This window comes from Pan paniscus, chromosome 3 (assembly GCF_029289425.2).
Source record: "Pan paniscus chromosome 3, NHGRI_mPanPan1-v2.0_pri, whole genome shotgun sequence".
NCBI classification, from domain to species: Eukaryota; Metazoa; Chordata; class Mammalia; order Primates; family Hominidae; genus Pan; species Pan paniscus.
The window spans coordinates 36,864,803-36,884,626 of record NC_073252.2 but is presented as its reverse complement, the minus strand read 5'-3'; the positions used below and the strand labels follow the sequence as shown (position 1 = coordinate 36,884,626).

Sequence of the window (19,824 nt, the reverse complement as noted above, 5' to 3'; positions counted from 1 at the left end):
CAGGGGTACAAGCACTGGTTTGTTATGTAGGTAAACTTGTATCAAGGGGGTTGGTTGTACAGATTATTTCATCACTCAGGTATTAAGCCTTGTATCCATTAGTTACTTTTCCAAATCCTCTCCCTCCTCCCACCTTCCACCCTCTGAAAGGCTCCAGTGTGTGTTGTTGTCCTCTATGTGTCTATATGTTCTCATCATTTAGCACCCACTTATAAGTGAGAACATGTGGTATTTGATTTTCTGTTCCTGTGTTAGTTTGCTAAGGATAATGCCCTCTAGCTCAGTCTATGTTCCGCAAAAGGACATGATCTCATTCTTTTATGGTTGCATAGTATTCTATGGTGTATATATACCATGTTTTCTTTATTCAATCTATCCTTGATGAGCATTTAGGTTGATTCTACATCTTTGCTTGTGTGAAGAATGCTGCAATGAACATACAAGTGCATGTGTCTTTATAGTAGAATGATTTATATTCCTTTGGGTATATACCCAGTAATGCGACTGCTTTGATGTTCTTAAATTTCACTAGATTGTGTGGGGAGTTATTATTGTCATTATGATTATTGCTTCTCTTATTTGACACTCTATGAATTATTTCAATCTGAGCATTTTCACCTATGCTTTAATATCCTATCTAGATCTATCCTATCTACATCTCTGTTACTACTACATATATTTTCATCTGGTTTTTATTTTCTCTTTACCCCTATTGGACTCAATTACATGATTTTGACTTTTTTGTTTCTTATTTTGTTTTTCCTACCTCTTAGCTTAAAAAAAAATTACCGTCTCTTTATCCTTTTCTACTACTTACTTGAGAGTCTCTCAGTGTCCACTTCTATCACAACAGTTAATTCTAAAACTTTCTCTTGCCTGTTCTTTATTCAATTAAATTGTTCTTTATTATAATTTTCAGATTAAACATTTCCTCTTGATTATCTTTTATAATTCTTATATTAGATATGATCCATGTGGCATATGCTGTTTCATTTCATTTATAGTAGCTGTATTGCTTAAGTATATAGACATTTTAGCCTGTGAATGTATGTTTTCTTGTGTGGCTCAGCTTCTCTATCTGATAATATATGTGGGACAAAGGCTGAAAACCAGGTAAAATCCTGTGCCCCTCCTGGTAAGTTTAAGGAAGAGTAAGAGATTAGTCCTGAGCAAAAGGTATCAGGCCACCTGAAACTGTGCTGACCACTGTTACTATTCCTCCAGGAAAAATCTCTGGTCAGGACTTGCTTTGAAATTCTTAGGAGAAATATTTGGAAGACGATTTTTTTTGAGGGGTTGGAGAGTGGGAACAGAGAGAAATAAGTTCCCAAAGCCACTGGTCTCTTCCCTCACACCTCTCTTTATCAACTCCTCACCTCAGAAACCTGTTCCTCTGCCATTATTGCAGATTTCTGTTGTACAAGGGCAACTGTTATAACAAGTGAGTGTGACATGGCAGCAGAAGTAGAACTTAAACACTCTCTTGCAATCTATTCTCTCAGTTCTGCTTCAATTTTTCTGCAGCTCATGGCTACAAGGAAGCAGACCTAAGATTGTCTAGATCTAGCTCTCTTACCAGAAGGAGGAGGGAGTGGGTGTCCCAGTAATATTTTATCTTATACCAGTGAGTTTTATTTTATACCATGCTGCATCACAAATACTCTTAGTAAATTTTCTGAATATATCTTTATTTTCCAAATATGTCAAAACCAATAACTAAAAGACAGATTGAGTAAATTTGGTAGTTACTAATTCTCTCTCTCTGATTATCAGAGAGGGGCTGCGGGTAGCTAAAATGAGCAAAGGAAAGTAATGCAGTGTGGAGACATCAGGCTGTATACTGTAACAGGGTAGAAGGGCTCAGAAGAGCTGTGATGAGGTTGCCAACTGGTAAATTTGACACCGGAGGAAACATGGATAATTAGTGGAGTTTCTCCATCTGGTGTGCAACCACATGGGTAGGATAGAAACAAATCATAACACAACTGCAGTCAAAACTCAATTTAATTCTTATACTAGAAGCAAATATTCTAAATGTTAATTATTTTTATCACTGGGTGGTGAAATGATGTATGTTGATTTTCTCCACTTCTTTCTAATATTATGAATTCTCAAAATGCTCATGATGAACTTCTATTATAGGTATAATGTAATAAGGTACATTTTAAGTGGAACACTTGTAGCTTTCTCATATGACTCTTTATTAAGTGAACCAAGAGAAAAATCCTTCTCTTTTTGCCAAAGCAATTACAAGAGATGCTTGACTATGTAAAGAAGAAGAAGATAAAATTAGGCTTTAGGAAAATATGAGAAAATGTGACTTTTTGCTGAAGAGGAACAACTGAAAGTTAAACAGAGGAAACTAACCTTAAAGAAAGCATACAGAAATGGTTTCAGTCCCCATCAGAATTCAATGATATAGAATTGATTTAGCTGGAAGAGTCACTAAATTAACTCTGAGTACTTTTTTTTCCCCCTGAGATGGAGTCTTACTCTCTTGTCTAGGCTGAAGTGCAGTGGTGTGATATTGGCTCACTGCAACCTCTGCCTCCTGGGTTCAAGCGATTCTCCTGCCTCAGACTCTCAAGTAGCTGAGACAACATATGTGCACCACCACGCTCAGCTAATTTTTTTGTATTTTAACTAGAGATGGGTTTTCACCATATTGGCCAGGCTGGTCTCAAACTCCTGACCTCAGGTGATCCACCTGCATTGGCATCCCAAAGAGCTGGGATTACAGGGATGAGCCCCTGCACCCAGCCTAGCTCTGAGTACTTTTACAAGTATCTAGATGGGGAAAATAAACTTGCATAATCTTGTATATTGGATGCAAGCTATTGTTTGTTAGTGAATTTTCAAATTATGTGGTGCTTGATAAAGTCAGATAAAAAATATAATACCCCATCCCATTGTATTTTTTAAAAATAACTGCTTTAAGGTATTGATAAAGAACTGGTCTAATTAGAAAATATAATTCATAAAGTATAAATTGAGGATAATTTAAAAAGACTAAAAATGACTCATAAGGTTAAGGTAATAATAGCTCTTTTGTGTTTTCAAAATGGTAGAGATTGGCTATTTAAAGAAAACGTAGTCAGCAGATACCTATAAGCCAGGAGATACTGGGGGCCTATTTTTAGCATTCTTAAGGAAAAGAAATTCCTACCAAGAATTTCATATCCAGTTCTGGAGGAGCCAAGATGGCTGGATAGGAACAGCTCCGGTCTACAGCTCCCAGCGTGAGCAACGCAGAAGACGGGTGATTTCTGCATTTCCATCTGAGGTACCGGGTTCATCTCACTAGGGAGTGCCAGACAGTGGGCGCAGGCCAGTTGGTGCGCGCACCGTGCGCGAGCCGAAGCAGGGCGAGGCATTGCCTCACCTGGGAAGCTCAAGGGGGCAGGGAGTTCCCTTTCCGAGTCAAAGAAAGGGGTGACGGACGCACCTGGAAAATCGGGTCACTCTCACCCGAATATTGCGCTTTTCAGACCGGCTTAAAAAACGGCGCACCACGAGACTATATCCCACACCTGGCTCGGAGGGTCCTACGCCCACGGAGTCTCGCTGATTGCTAGCACAGCAGTCTGAGATCAAACTGCAAGGTGGCAGTGAGGCTGGGGGAGGGGCGCCCGCCATTGCCCAGGCTTGCTTAGGTAAACAAAGCAGCCAGGAAGCTCGAACTGGGTGGAGCCCACCACAGCTCAAGGAGGCCTGCCTGCCTCTGTAGGCTCCACCTCTGGGGGCAGGGCACAGACAAACAAAAAGACAGCAGTAACCTCTGCAGACTTAAATGTCCCTGTCTGACAGCTTTGAAGAGAGCAGTGGTTCTCCCAGCACCCAGCTGGAGATCTGAGAACCGGCAGACTGCCTCCTCAAGTGGGTCCCTGACCCCTGACCCCTGAGCAGCCTAACTGGGAGGCACCCCCGAGCAGGGGCACACTGACACCTCACACGGCAGGGTATTCCAACAGACCTGCAGCTGAGGGTCCTCTCTGTTAGAAGGAAAACTAACAAACAGAAAGGACATCCACACCAAAAACCCATCTGTACATCACCATCATCAAAGACCAAAAGTAGATAAAACCACAAAGATGGGGAAAAAACAGCACAGAAAAACTGGAAACTCTAAAACACAGAGCGTCTCTCCTCCTCCAAAGGAACGCAGTTCCTCACCAGCAACGGAACAAAGCTGGATGGAGAATGACTTTGACGAGCTGAGAGAAGAAGGCTTCAGACGATCAAATTACTCTGAGCTATGGGAGGACATTCAAACCAAAGGCAAAGAAGTTGAAAACTTTGAAAAAAATTTAGAAGAATGTATAACTAGAATAACCAATACAGAGAAGTGCTTAAAGGAGCTGATGGAGCTGAAAACCAAGGCTCGAGAGCTACGTGAACAATGCAGAAGCCTCAGGAGCCGATGCGATCAACTGGAAGAAAGGGTATCAGCAATGGAAGATGAAATGAATGAAATGAAGCGAGAAGGGAAGTTTAGAGAAAAAAGAATAAAAAGAAATGAGCAAAGCCTCCAAGAAATATGGGACTATGTGAAAAGACCAAATCTACGTCTGATTGATGTACCTGAAAGTGATGGGGAGAATGGAACCAAGTTGGAAAACACTCTGCAGGATATTATCCAGGAGAACTTCCCCAATCTAGCAAGGCAGACCAATGTTCAGATTCAGGAAATACAGAGAACGCCACAAAGATACTCCTCGAGAAGAGCAACTCCAAGACACATAATTGTCAGATTCACCAAAGTTGAAATGAAGGAAAAAATGTTAAGGGCAGCGAGAGAGAAAGGTCGGGTTACCCTCAAAGGGAAGCCCATCAGACTAACAGCGGATCTCTTGGCAGAAACCCTACAAGCCAGAAGAGAGTGGGGGCCAATATTCAACATTCTTAAAGAAAAGAATTTTCAACCCAGAATTTCATATCCAGCCAAACTAAGCTTCATAAGTGAAGGAAAAATAAAATACTTTACAGACAAGCAAATGCTGAGAGATTTTGTCACCACCAGGCCTGCCCTACAAGAGCTCCTGAAGGAAGCGCTAAACATGGAAAGGAACAACCGGTACCAGCCGCTGCAAAATCATGCCAAAATGTAAAGACCATCGAGACTAGGAAGAAACTGCATCTACTAACGAGCAAAATCACCAGCTAACATCATAATGACAGGATCAAATTCACACATAACAATATTAACTTTAAATGTAAATGGACTAAATTCTCCAATTAAAAGACACAGACTGGCAAATTGGATAAAGAGTCAAGACCCATCAGTGTGCTGTATTCAGGAAACCCATCTCACATGCAGAGACACACATAGGCTCAAAATAAAAGGATGGAGGAAGATCTACCAAGCAAATGGAAAACAAAGAAAGGCAGGGGTTGCAATCCTAGTCTCTGATAAAACAGACTTTAAACCAACAAAGATCAAAAGAGACAAAGAAGGCCATTACATAATGATAAAGGGATCAATTCAACAAGAAGAGCTAACTATCCTAAATATATATGCACCCAATACAGGAGCACCCAGATTCATAAAGCAAGTCCTGAGTGACCTACAAAGAGACTTAGACTCCCACACATTAATAATGGGAGACTTTAACACCCCACTGTCAACATTAGACAGATCAACGAGACAGAAAGTCAACAAGGATACGCAGGAATTGAACTCAGCTCTGCATCAAGCGGACCTAATAGACATCTACAGAACTCTCCACCCCAAATCAACAGAATATACATTTTTTTCAGCACCACACCACACCCATTCCAAAATTGACCACATAGTTGGAAGTAAAGCTCTCCTCAGCAAATGTAAAAGAACAGAAATTATAACAAACTATCTCTCAGACCACAGTGCAATCAAACTAGAACTCAGGATTAAGAATCTCACTCAAAGCTGCTCAACTACATGGAAACTGAACAACCTGCTCCTGAATGACTACTGGGTACATAACGAAATGAAGGCAGAAATAAAGATGTTCTTTGAAACCAACGACAACAAAGACACAACATACCAGAATCTCTGGGATGCATTCAAAGCAGTGTGTAGAAGGAAATTTATAGCACTAAATGCCCACAAGAGAAAGCAGGAAAGATCCAAAATTGACACCCTAACATCACAATTAAAAGAACTAGAAAAGCAAGAGCAAACACATTCAAAAGCTAGCAGAAGGCAAGAAATAACTAAAATCAGAGCAGAACTGAAGGAAATAGAGACACAAAAAACCCTTCAAAAAATCAATGAATCCAGGAGCTGGTTTTTTGAAAGGATCAACAAAATTGATAGACCGTTAGCAAGACTAATAAAGAAAAAAAGAGAGAAGAATCAAATAGACACAATAAAAAATGATAGAGGGGATATCACCACCGATCCCACAGAAATACAAACTACCATCAGAGAATACTACAAACACCTCTATGCAAATAAACTAGAAAATCTAGAAGAAATGGATAAATTCCTCGACACATACACTCTCCCAAGACTAAACCAGGAAGAAGATGAATCTCTGAGTAGGCCAATAACAGGAGTTGAAATTGTGGCAATAATCAATAGTTTACCAACCAAAAAGAGTCCAGGACCAGATGGATTCACAGCCGAATTCTACCAGAGGTACAAGGAGGAACTGGTACCATTCCTTCTGAAACTATTCCAATCAATAGAAAAAGAGGGAATCCTCCCTAACTCATTTTATGAGGCCAGCATCATTCTGATACCAAAGCCGGGCAGAGACACAACCAAAAAGGCGAATTTTAGACCAATATCCTTGATGAACATTGATGCAAAAATCCTCAATAAAATACTGGCAAACCGAATCCAGCAGCACATCAAAAAGCTTATCCACCATGATCAAGTGGGCTTCATCCCTGGGATGCAAGGCTGGTTCAATATACGCAAATCAATAAATGTAATCCAGCATATAAACAGAACCAAAGACAAAAACCACATGATTATCTCAATAGATGCAGAAAAAGCCTTTGACAAAATTCAACAACCCTTCATGCTAAAAACTCTCAATAAATTAGGTATTGATGGGACGTATTTCAAAATAATAAGAGCTATCTATGACAAACCCACAGCCAATATCATACTGAATGGGCAAAAACTGGAAGCATTCCCTTTGAAAACTGGCACAAGACAGGGGTGCCCTCTCTCACCACTCCTATTCAACATAGTGTTGGAAGTTTTGGCCAGGACAATTAGGCAGGAGAAGGAAATAAAGGGTATTCAATTAGGAAAAGAGGAAGTCAAATTGTCCCTGTTTGCAGACGACATGATTGTATATCTAGAAAACCCGATTGTCTCAGCCCAAAATCTCCTTTAGCTGATAAGCAACTTCAGCAAAGTCTCAGGATACAAAATCAGTGTACAAAAATCACAAGCATTCTTATACACCAACAACAGACAAACAGAGCCAAATCATGAGTGAAGTCCCATTCACAATTGCTTCAAAGAGAATAAAATACCTAGGAATCCAACTTACAAGGGATGTGAAGGACCTCTTCAAGGAGAACTACAAACCACTGCTCAAGGAAATAAAAGAGGATACAAACAAATGGAAGAACATTCCATGCTCATGGGTAGGAAGAATCAATATCGTGAAAATGGCCATACTGCCCAAGGTAATTTACAGATTCAATGCCATCCCCATCAAGCTACCAATGACTTTCTTCACAGAATTGGAAAAAACTACTTTAAAGTTCATATGGAACCAAAAAAGAGCCCGCATTGCCAAGTCAATCCTAAGCCAAAAGAGCAAAGCTGGAGGCATCACACTACCTGACTTCAAACTATACTACAAGGCTACAGTAACCAAAACAGCGTGGTACTGGTACCAAAACAGAGATATAGATCAATGGAACAGAACAGAGCCCTCAGAAATAACGCCGCATACCTACAACTGTCTGATCTTTGACAAACCTGAGAAAAACAAGCAATGGGGAAAGGATTCCCTATTTAATAAATGGTGCTGGGAAAACTGGATAGCCATATGTAGGAAGCTGAAACTGGATCCCTTCCTTACACCTTATACAAAAATCAATTCAAGATGGATTAAAGATTTAAACGTTAGACCTAAAACCATAAAAACCCTAGAAGAAAACCTAGGCATTACCATTCAGGACATAGGCATGGGCAAGGACTTCATGTCCAAAACACCAAAAGCAATGGCAACAAAAGCCAAAATTGATAAATGGGATCTAATTAAACTAAAGAGCTTCTGCACAGCAAAAGAAACTACCATCAGAGTGAACAGGCAACCTACAAAATGGGAGAAAAATTTCGCAACCTACTCATCTGACAAAGGGCTAATATCCAGAATCTACAATGAACTCAAACAAATTTACAAGAAAAAAACAAACAACCCCATCAAAAAGTGGGCGAAGGACATGAACAGACACTTCTCAAAAGAAGACATTTATGCAGCCAAAAAACACATGAAAAAATGCTCATGATCACTGGTCATCAGAGAAATGCAAATCAAAACCACTATGAGATACCATCTCACACCAGTCAGAATGGCAATCATTAAAAAGTCAGGAAACAACAGGTGCTGGAGAGGATGTGGAGAAATAGGAACACTTTTACACTGTTGGTGGGACTGTAAACTAGTTCAACCATTGTGGAAGTCAGTGTGGCAATTCCTCAGGGATCTAGAACTAGAAATACCATTTGACCCAGCCATCCCATTACTGGGTATATACCCAAAGGACTATAAATCATGCTGCTATAAAGACACATGCACACGTATGTTTATTGCGGCATTATTCACAATAGCAAAGACTTGGAACCAACCCAAATGTCCAACAATGATAGACTGGATTAAGAAAATGTGGCACATATACACCATGGAATACTATGCAGCCATAAAAAATGATGAGTTCATGTCCTTTGTAGGGACATGGATGAAATTGGAAATCATCATTCTCAGTAAACTATCGCAAGAACAAAAAACCAAACACCGCATATTCTCACTCGTAGGTGGGAACTGAACAATGAGATCACATGGACACAGGAAGGGGAACATCACACTCTGGGGACTGTTGTGGGGTGGGGGGAGTGGGGAGGGATAGCATTGGGAGATATACCTAATTCTAGATGACGAGTTAGTGGGTGCAGTGCACCAGCATGGCACATGTATACATATGTATCTAACCTGCACAATGTGCACATGTACCCTAAAACTTAAAGTATAATTAAAAAAATAATAATAAGGTAAAATACTAGTCAGAAAGGGTTCAGAAGAAGTTAGGATCAACTGTATGAAAATTCTAGGTAAAGCTAAGTATATTGAGTTGGAAAAAAGTAATTCTATCATGTTTGCTTGTTTTCCTCTACTGTTTTTAATGTGATGTTGTAATATATTTTAAAAATAAAACTTGAAAACGTTGGGAAAAAAAAAAAAGAATTTCATATCCAGCCAAACTATGCCTTATAAGTGAAGGAAAAATAACATCTTTTCAAGAAAAGCAAGGACTAGGGGAATTTGTTACTGCTACACCAGCTTTACAAGAGATCATTAAGGGAGTTCCAAGCACGGAAACAAACAAACAATACTTTCTACCACAAAAACACACTTAAGTACATATCCCACAGACACTGTAAAGCAAAAATACAATAGCAACTACAAAGCAACAAGGTAACAATTTCACAATAGTATCAAAGCCTCACATATCAATATTAACCCTGAAAATAAATGGTCTACACACCCCACTTAAAAGGCACAGAATGGCAAGCTGAATAAAAAAATGAGACATCTATCTGCTCTTTTCAAGAGATCCATAATGAGTTGGAGAAAGATCTGTCACCTAGGTTCAAAGTGAAGTTTCAAAGTAAAGAGTTGGAGAAAGATCTATCACACAAATGGAGAACAAAAAAGAGCAAGGGTTGCTATTCTTATATCGAATAAAAGAGACTTTAAACGAAAGGCAGTGAAAAAAAAGGACAAAGAAGGGCATTGTATATTGATAAAAGGTTAAATTCAACAAGAAGACATAACTATCCTAAATTATCCTAAATATATCTACACCCAACATTGGAGCACCCTTATTCACAAAGCAAGCACTTCTAGACCTATGAAAAGACTTAGCCACACAATAATAGTGGGGACTTTACCACCCCCATCAGCATTAGACACATCATTGTGTCAGAAAACTAACAAAGAAATTTTGGACTTAAAATCAACATTTGACCAATTGGACCTAGTACACATCTACAGAATACTCCAACCACTAAACACATAATATACATTCTTCTCATCTATGTATGAAATATCCTCCAAGATTTTGACTACAGGCTCAGCAGTAAAGCAAGTCTCAATTAAATTTTTTTAAAATAAAATTATTCCAAATATAGTCTTGGACCACAGTAGAATAAAAATATAAATCAATACCAAGAAAATCTCTCAAAACTGTACAATTACATTGAAATTAAACAACTTGCTCCAGAATGACTTTTGATTAAACAACAAAATAAAGGCAGAAATGAAAAAAATTCTTTGAAATAAATAAAAACAGACACAAGACATACTGAAATCTCTGGGATGCAGTAAAAACAATGATAAGAGGAAAGTTTATAGTGCCAAACACCTATCTTGAAAAGTTAGAAAGATCTCAAATTAATGATCTAACATCATACATAGAGAAACTAGTAAAATAGGGCAAACTAACACCAAAGCTGGCAGAGGAAAAGAAATAACTAAAATCAGAGCAGAACTAAATGAAATTGATACGCCAAAAACAATGAATAAAAAGAATCAAAAGAATCAACAAAACCACAAATTGGTTATTTGAAAGGATAAACAACATTAATAGACTGCTAGCTAGTATAACAAAGAAAAAGAGAAGATTCAATAAGCATAATCGGAAACAACAAAGGTGACATTACAACCAATTCAACAGAAATACAAAACATCCTCAGAAACTATTATAAATACTTCTATGCACAAATTGCACAAATTAGAAAACCTAGAAAAATAAATTACTGGAACAGTCAGGAAGAAACTGAAACACCGAACAGACCAATAATGAGTTTTGAAATTAACAGGAATAAAAACCAACCAACTAAAATAGCCTGGTCTAGATGGATTCACAGCCAAGTTCTACCGAACATACAAAGAAGAGCTAGTATCAATTCTACTGAAAGTATTTTTTAAAAAATCAAAGAGGAGAAACTTCTGTCTAACTCAATCTATGAAGCCAGCATCACCCCGATACCAAAACCTGGCAAAGACACAACGAAGAAAGAAAACTACAGGCAAATATCCCTGATTGGCATAGAAGCAAAAATCCTCAACAAACTACTAGCAAAATGAATCCAACAGCACATCTAAAAGTGTATTCACCATGTTCAAGTAGGCTTCATTCCCGAGATGCAAGGTTGGTTCAACATATACAGATCAATAAATGTGATGCATGACATAAACAGAATTAAAACAAAAAACATATAATAATCTCAATAGATGTGGAAAAAGCTTTCAGTAAAGTTCAACAAAACTTCATGATAAAAACTCAAGAAATTAGGCATCAAAAGAACATACCATAATAAGAAACATCTATGAAAAACCCATAGCCAACGTCATGCTAAATGGGCAAAAATTAGAAGCAGTTCCCTTGGGAACTGGAAGAGGACAAGGATGTCCACTTACACTACTCCTATTCAGTGTAGTACTAGAAGCCTTAACCAGAGGATTTAGACAAGAGAAAAAAATAGGAGAAGAAGTCAAATAAGAGAAGAAGTCAAACTATCTTCCTTTACTCACAATATGATTCTACAGCTAGAAAACTCTCAAGACTCCACCAGAAGGATTCTTAAACTGATAAATGACATCAGCAAAGTTTCAGGGTACAAAATCAATGTACAAAAATTAGTAGCATTTCCATACACCAATAACACTCGAGAGCCAAATCAAGATGCAATCCCATTTACAATAGCCACAAAAATGATAAAATACCTAAGAATACATTTATTCAAGGAAGTAAATGATCTCTACAAGAACTATAAAACACTACTAAAGAAATCATAAATGACACAAATGAATGGAAAAACATTCCATGTTTATGGATGAGAAGAATCAGTATTGTAAAAATGGTCATACTGCCCAAAGCAATCTACAGATTGAACATTATTCCTGTCAAGCTAACAACATCATTTGTCAGATTTGGAAAAAACTATTCTACAACTTACATGGAACCAAAAAGGAGCCTGAGTAGCCAAAGTAATCCTAAGCATAAAGAGCAAAGCTGGAGGCATCACATTACCTGACTTTCAAACTACACTACAAGGCTACAGTAAATAAAACAACATGGCGCTGGTACAAAAACAAACACATGGACCAATGGAACAGAACAGAGAACCCAGAAATAAAGATGCACATCTATAGCCATCTAATCTTTGACAAAGTTGACAAGTATAAGCAATGGGGAAGGGACTCTTTATTCAATAAATGCTCTGTCTAGTCATGCACAGAAGAATGAAACTGGACCCAACCTCTCACCATATACAAAAGTTAACTCCAGATGGAGAAAAAACATTAAACATAAGACTTCAAATTGTGAGAATCCTAGAAGAAAACCTAGGAAATAACATTTTAGACATGGCTTTGGGAAAGAATTTATGACTTAGTCCTCAAAAGTAATTGCAACAAAAACAAAAATTGACAAGTGGGGCTTAATTAAACTGTAGGCCTTCTGCACAGCAAAAGAAACTATCAACAGAGCAAATAGACAACCTACAAAATTGGAGAAAATATTCACAAACTATCCGTCTGACAAACATCTAATATCCAGAATCTATAATGAAATTAATTAAACAAGCAAAAAACCACCCCATTAAAAAATGGGCAAAAGAGATGAACAGACACTTCTCAAAAGACATACAAACTGGCAGCAAATATGAAAAAAGGCTTATCATCACTAATCATCAGAGAAATGCAAGTCAAAACCACAATGAGATGCCATCTCATACCAGTCAGAATGTCTATTACTAAAAAGTCAAGAAAAAACAGATGTTGATAAGGTTGTGGCAAAAAGAACACTTACACACTGTTGGTTGGAATGTAAATTAGTTCAGCCACTGGGGAAAGCAGTTTGGAGATTTGTCAAAGAACTGAAAACAGAACTGCTGTTGACCTGGCAATTCCATTATGATGTATATTTCTAAAAGAAAACAAATCCTTCTACCAAAAAGACACATGCACTTGCATGTTCATTGCAGCACTACTCACCATAGCAAAGACATGGAATCAACCTAGGTGTCCATCAGCAGTGGACTGGATAAATAAAATGTGGCTCATATACACCATGGAATACTACGCAGTCATAAAAAAGAATAAAATCGTGTCCATGGTGGCACATGGATGCAGCTGGAGACCATAATCCTAAGCAAATTAATACAGGAACAGGAAACCAAATATGGCATCTTTCCATTTGTAAGTGGGAGCTAAATATTGGGCACTATGTACACAAATATGGCAACAATAGACTTTGGTGACTACTAGAGCGGGGAGGGAATGAGGTGACACAGGACTGGAAAGCTAATGGTTGGGCACAATGCTCAGTACCTGGGTGACAGTATTATTTGTATTCCAAACCTCAGCATGATGCAATATACTCAAATAACAAACTTGCACGTGTACCCCTGAATCTAAAATAAAAGTTGAAAATGAAAGTAAAATAAAATAAAACGTAATTAGCGGAAAGCTTTTTAAGGTTCTTAAATAATCAATCATATGTTATTTTTGTTTGAAGGTGTTATTTTATGATTTTCTTTCTTGTATCTCTATTTATGAATCTATAATTCTGTATGCAATAGAAGGATGGTCATCTGTCTAATGATGATAGTTTGGATTAATCAAAATAAAGAAACATATAAGATATTTTCTTTATCATTCTTCATCTAGATGTTCTGTGCATCTTTCTTATCAATTTCATTTCTTGAACTTTCACAGCAATGCTAGGAAATGTAATCATCATATCCTTCCTAAACTGTTTTTTAAAAAAATTTCAGCCCCCAAATTGAAAACCAGATAAATCTTTTTCCCAGTTCCCGTTATGGTGGAAAAATTTTTATAGGTTTCATTGATAAAGCAATAATCATCTTTTTTTTTCCTGGATGATCAATAAAGCAATTATTCATGCACTCATTGAAATGACTATTTGAATGTAAGCTCCTTATATTGCATTAAATATGTCAGTATTACTAGGATGCTTCCCAGTCAACATAAAATACTTAGGATCAGATTTATACTATTTCCTGAAACAACTGAAAAATAGACAAAATAGATGAAAATAGGCACTCAATCATTAGGCATTAGGAAATGGACAGTGATCCCTGAGATATAAGAAAGAAATGAAGAAAGCCCTAAAATTAAGGTGAATATGGCAGCTCATGCCTATAATTTTGGTGCTTTGAGAGGCCAAGGTGGGAGAGGACCATTTGAGTCGAAGAGTTCAAGGCAAGCCTGGGCAGCATCGTGAGACCTCATATCTATAGAAAATAAAACAAAAGACAGCCAGGTGTGGTGCTGCACGTCTGTGGTCCTGGGATGCTGAGGTGGGAGGATTGCTTGAGCCCAGGAGCTCAAGATTACAGTGAACAATGTCTGTGCCACTGCACTCCAGCCTGGGTGACAGAGTGAGACTCTAACTCTAAAGAAAAAATTTAAAAAACAAAAAGCCCTAAAATTTCCCTGACTTACCTCATGGAAAATGTTTCCAAGCACTAAGAACCCAGGCGGAGTTACAGAGTGGCAACCCTCTTCCCTAAATTGAGGAAATAACCCTGTGATCTAGGGAGCCAAAGCAGCTAGAGTAAGGGAAAAACACTGCAGAGGTGACAACTCTGTAGAAATAGAATTCTGAATACCTGGAGTGGGTCCCCTTCAAGCATTCATTTAAGCACTGATCAGTGCACATGTGTTAGTAAACTGAGGGCCCAAAAAAGAGGCAACCAAAAGGACTAGAGGTAATTGTTTGTGAAGTTCACACAAAGCTGGGAATATGGCCTCTTTCCAACACCATAAGTAAATAGAAAAATCTCATAATTCAGGAGACATCAGTGAAAATAATAAAGATCTGGCCTTGGTAGGGGGGAAAATTAGCCCCAGACTAAATGTAGCTCTTGTTCAGTCTAACAAAGCTTAAAAAATAAGCTCTAAAAGGGTCAAATTTAAGGTAACGTAAGCCTGTTCCAAAGTTCAATACTTAAGGGAATATGAACTATTTGGCAACAAACAGGATAAAAACTTTGATGCCTGGCACCTAGTCAAAAATCACCAGCCATGTAAAGATGTCAGAAAATACAACCCATATTGAGGCATAACATCAACCCATTGAAACTGAACCAGTAATGATGCTGACACTATGATTAGTAGACAAGAACATCAGAATAGTTATTTTGACTATAATAGATATGTTCAAGAAATTAGGGGAGATTGATCATGTTAAGTAGAAAAATGAAAAATATTAGAAACAAATCAAACATCAAACTTCTGGAGGTAGAAAGAAAATGTTTTAGATAAAAAATACACTGTGTATGACTAAAGACAAATAGACACTGCAGAAAGAAAGAGGTTAGAAACTATCCAAAGGGAAACAAATTTAAAAAAAAACAACAAGAATAACAGTGTATGAATGTTATGTGAAAATACTTCAAGCAGTCAAATCCATGTATAAGTGGAGTCATTTAAAAAAAGAGAAAAGTTGGGAAACTAAAACTATATTTGAATAGATAATGGCTGAACTTTTTCCAAAGTTGGTAAAGGTATAAACCAACAGATTTGAGATACTCAACAAACATTAAGCAAACAAAACAAGGAGAAAACTGCATGAAGGCATATAATAATCAAATTCCTTAAAACCAGTGAGGAAACAAAGAGAAAACCTTACAGAAGCAGACCAAAAGAAAGATACATTACATAGAGAGGGACAAGCGTTAGGGTGATGGCAGATTTCTCATAGAACACAATACAAGCTAGAAGATAGTGGAATGACAGTTTTTAAGTACTAAAAGAACAAAAAAAGTAATACAATTATTCACCTAGTTAAATACAATAAAGGCAAATTAAGGAGTAGTTCAGATATACAAAGGCTAAAAGAATTCATTACTGAAATGTGCACAACAAGAAATGTTACAGAAAGTTCTTTAGCCAGAAGTAAAATAACACCAGATGGAAACATAAATATATACAAATTAATAAAGAGTACCAGGGATGCTAACTACGTTGGGAAACATGAATAATTTATTTATTATTTAAACTTCTTTGAAGGATAATACACAGTATAAAGTAGGAATATTTAAAATGTGTTTTGGAATTTTTAACATATATAGGACTATGATAACAATATTATAAAAACTAAAAGGGAAAAAATGGAAATATACTACTTAAGTTTCTTATATTATTTCTGAAAAAAAGTATGTCAATTAAGAATATATTGTGATAAATTAAATGTGTATAGTATAACCCCAAAGCAATCACTAAAATAGCTTAACAAAGAGTTATAGCTAATAAGCTGAAAAAGAGATGAAATTATAAACTACAAAACATAAAATACTCCTTAACTATGAAATACGCAAATAATTTTTAAAAAGCAGATAAGGAGGTAAAAAAAAAACCAAAAAAGCAAATAAAAAAGAGCAAAATGGTAGATTTAAACTCAATCATATCATTATTATGTTGAATGCATATAGTCTAAACACTTCAATTAAGAGGCAGAGATTGTCACATTGAATACAGAGTTAAGACACAACTCTGCCCTGCTTACAAGAAGTCTACTTTAAATATAAAAACACAAATAAGTTAAAATTAAAGAAATAGAGCCTGGTTGTGTGACTCATACCTGTACTCTCAGCACTTTAGGAGCCAAGATAGGAGGACTGCTTGAGTTCGGGAATTAGAGACCACCCTGAGCAACATAGTAAGACCCCTGTCTCTACAAAAAGTAAAAAATAAAAAATTAGCTGGGCCTGGTAGTGTAGGCCTGTAGTTCCAGCTACTCAGGAGGAAGCTGAGGTGAAAGGATTGCCTCAACCCAGAAGTTCCAGGGTGCAGTGAGCCATGATCATGCCGCGGTACTCTAGTCTGGGCAATGGAGTGAGACTCCATTTTTTTTAAATAATAATAATAATAAGTGAAAAGTGTACCCTGTTAATGCTATTCAAAAGACATCTAGAATTACTATATTATAAAAGTAGATTTCAGAGCAAAGAATATTACCAGAAAAAACTTTATTAGTTTTTATAATGATAAAGGTTTATAATCTTTTATAATGATAAAGGTTTCAAGTCACTCAATAAGATAAACACAAAAAGCATTATCAATAAAAGTTAATAAATTAGAGCACATAAAATTATGAATATCTGCATTTTGAAAGACATTGCTGAGTGAAAAGAAAAGTCATGGGCTATGAAAATATGAGAAGATCACGTACCTGATAATGCCCTGAGAACTGTGAAAGGTCTGAAATTTTAACCTACTTGTTAACCTAGCTAAAAAATTGACCTGCCTCAAAAGGCAACATGAACTTCACATTCCCATTGGTTTCTCCTTCCTTCCCCAATTCCCACAGATGATACAGAGAAGCCCAGTGATGCCACACAGGTAGAGGGCTTGCATGACAGCTGAGGATCCCTGACCTTACAAAATCCCAATCTTCTAGAGAGGCTGCTACATAATCTGCCAAACAATTTCCCAAAGGAAAAATTACTTATATTATGCTAGAGAGCAAGCGAATATGTCTTCCACTCTGAAAAGAGACACTGCTTCCATTTTCCAAGGATGTTTGTTACATAAACAAATAAATGCCTTTACACAGATGATGTGCAAAAATATGAGTCACCCATCGATCATTGTTTCTCCATATGAAATTCTGTCCAGAGTGGGTAAAGAACTCGTAACAGTCAACAACAAGAAAACAAACATCCCAACTTAAACATTGGAAAAATATTTGAACAGACACTTTACCAAAAAAGGTATGTACATGGCACATAAGCACATGAAAACACCATTAGACATTAGGGAAATACAAATTAAAAGCACAATGGGATACCACTAAACACCTATTAGAATCTCAAAATGTAACTAATCTGACCATAATACATGATTCTGAAGATGTGGAGAAAATGGAACACTCACACATTGCTGGTAGGTTTGTAAAATGGTACAGCTACTCCAAACAACAGTTTAACACTTTCTTAAAAAGTTAAAGGTACAGCTGCCATATGACCAAACCATTCTACTTCTAGATAGTTTCAAGAAAAGTTAATGCAGATGTCCACACAAAGACCTATATGCAAATGATCATAGCATCTCTATTGTCCTAGCCCTAAACTGAAAACAACCCGAATAACTTGCAACATGTAAATGGGTTAACAAAATGTAGTATACAATGGTACACTACTCAGAAATAAAATAAATGAACTATTGATACATGCAAAACACAGAAGAATCTCAAAATAATTTTGTTGGGTGAAACAAGCCAGACAGAGCATGCATGCTGTATAATTCCATTCATAGAAATTTGAGGCTAATCTATAGTGGCAGAAAGCAGGTCACTGGTTGCCTAGGGACAATGGGGGCCAGGGAGAAGTGGGAGGAAGAATAGTCTTTAAAGTTAACTTTATGCATTGCGTCTCCTTCATGTTTTTGGACACATTCTTTCTCTGTGCTGGCTTTCCACTGTGCTGATATTGAATTAGCTGTTCCAGATAAAGATCTGACATCCTCACAAAAATATATTTGGAGGAAAAGAATAATTTCCTCTTAAGTAACAAAAGGAACTTATTCCCACAGACATCACATATTTTTGTTGTAGAGTGTTTGGAAAAATAGCTATAATTTCTCTGTTCTCTGTGTCCACGCCCCTTGCAATGTGACTTTGCAGCTGCTCCCATCAAGAGATGGATTCTACTTCCCCATTCTAAATCCAGGCTTGCCTTGTGTCTTACTTTGGCCAACAGAATGTAGTGCAGGTGACAGTGTACATGTCTGAGCTTTGGCCTCAAGAGGCCATTAATGCCTCAGCTCTCTTGCTCTCTTTCTTGGAAACCTGCCCAGCTGCAATGTAAATAACCTGGGCTAGTCTGCTGGAAGATGGGAGACACAAGAAACTGAAATTCTTCCAGCTGAAACCATTCTAGCCCAATCAATGCCCAGCCAAACAGGTAGCTCTCCTCAAACACACTCTTGAGCCCAGCTGAAACCAAAACACCATCAGCTAAAACCAGCCCAAATTGCCCACCCACTGAATCATGAGCCAAATAAATAATAAGTGTTTGAAGCTGCTAAATTTTGGGATGGTTTGTTAGGCAGCAAAAGCTAACCATTACACATCTCAGCCCATATCACTGACCTTAGAAGAGCAGCTATGAAAACAGAATGGGCTAAGTGAGGAAGTGCAGCAGGGATGAAACAATAAGGTCTGTTGGGAGTAAAAGGGGAAGGAGTGTTGACAGGCAAATCACCAAGGGCATTTTAGCAAATCAGGCTTTGAAAATTAAGATAGTACTTACTGCTGGGTCAAATGTAGCACTACAGACAGTGATGGATTTCAGCCAAAGAGCAGTTCCTTAGAATCCTTTATAAAAGAGGAGGAAAAAAATGAATATTTGTGGTGGTATTTCTTCAATTTAATTCTGATTGACTCATTAGGATAAAAAAATCTTCATTGTGCTATTTTTGCAAAACCTAGTACTGGGGATTATAATTGTCTTTTACTTTGTTTATGAAGATTTGACTTTATATAATTACATGAAAAAATTACCCAGCAGATGTGTGTTTTCAATAGCATTCCATACGGCTTCTTAACATAGGGCATTTTTCA

At 37.3% G+C, this 19,824-nt stretch overlaps 1 long non-coding RNA gene across 1 annotated transcript in view; it reads right to left on the bottom strand.

Moving 5' to 3' along the window:
• LOC134730198 (uncharacterized) overlaps positions 1-19,553 on the bottom strand; it is an 85,872-nt gene extending 66,319 nt beyond the window's left edge. Inside the window, exon 1 of the long non-coding RNA XR_010111865.1 lies at positions 19,514-19,553. This is a non-coding gene — a long non-coding RNA (uncharacterized LOC134730198). The remainder of the gene's footprint in view (positions 1-19,513) is intronic.
• Between the last annotated feature and the right edge of the window lie 271 nt (positions 19,554-19,824).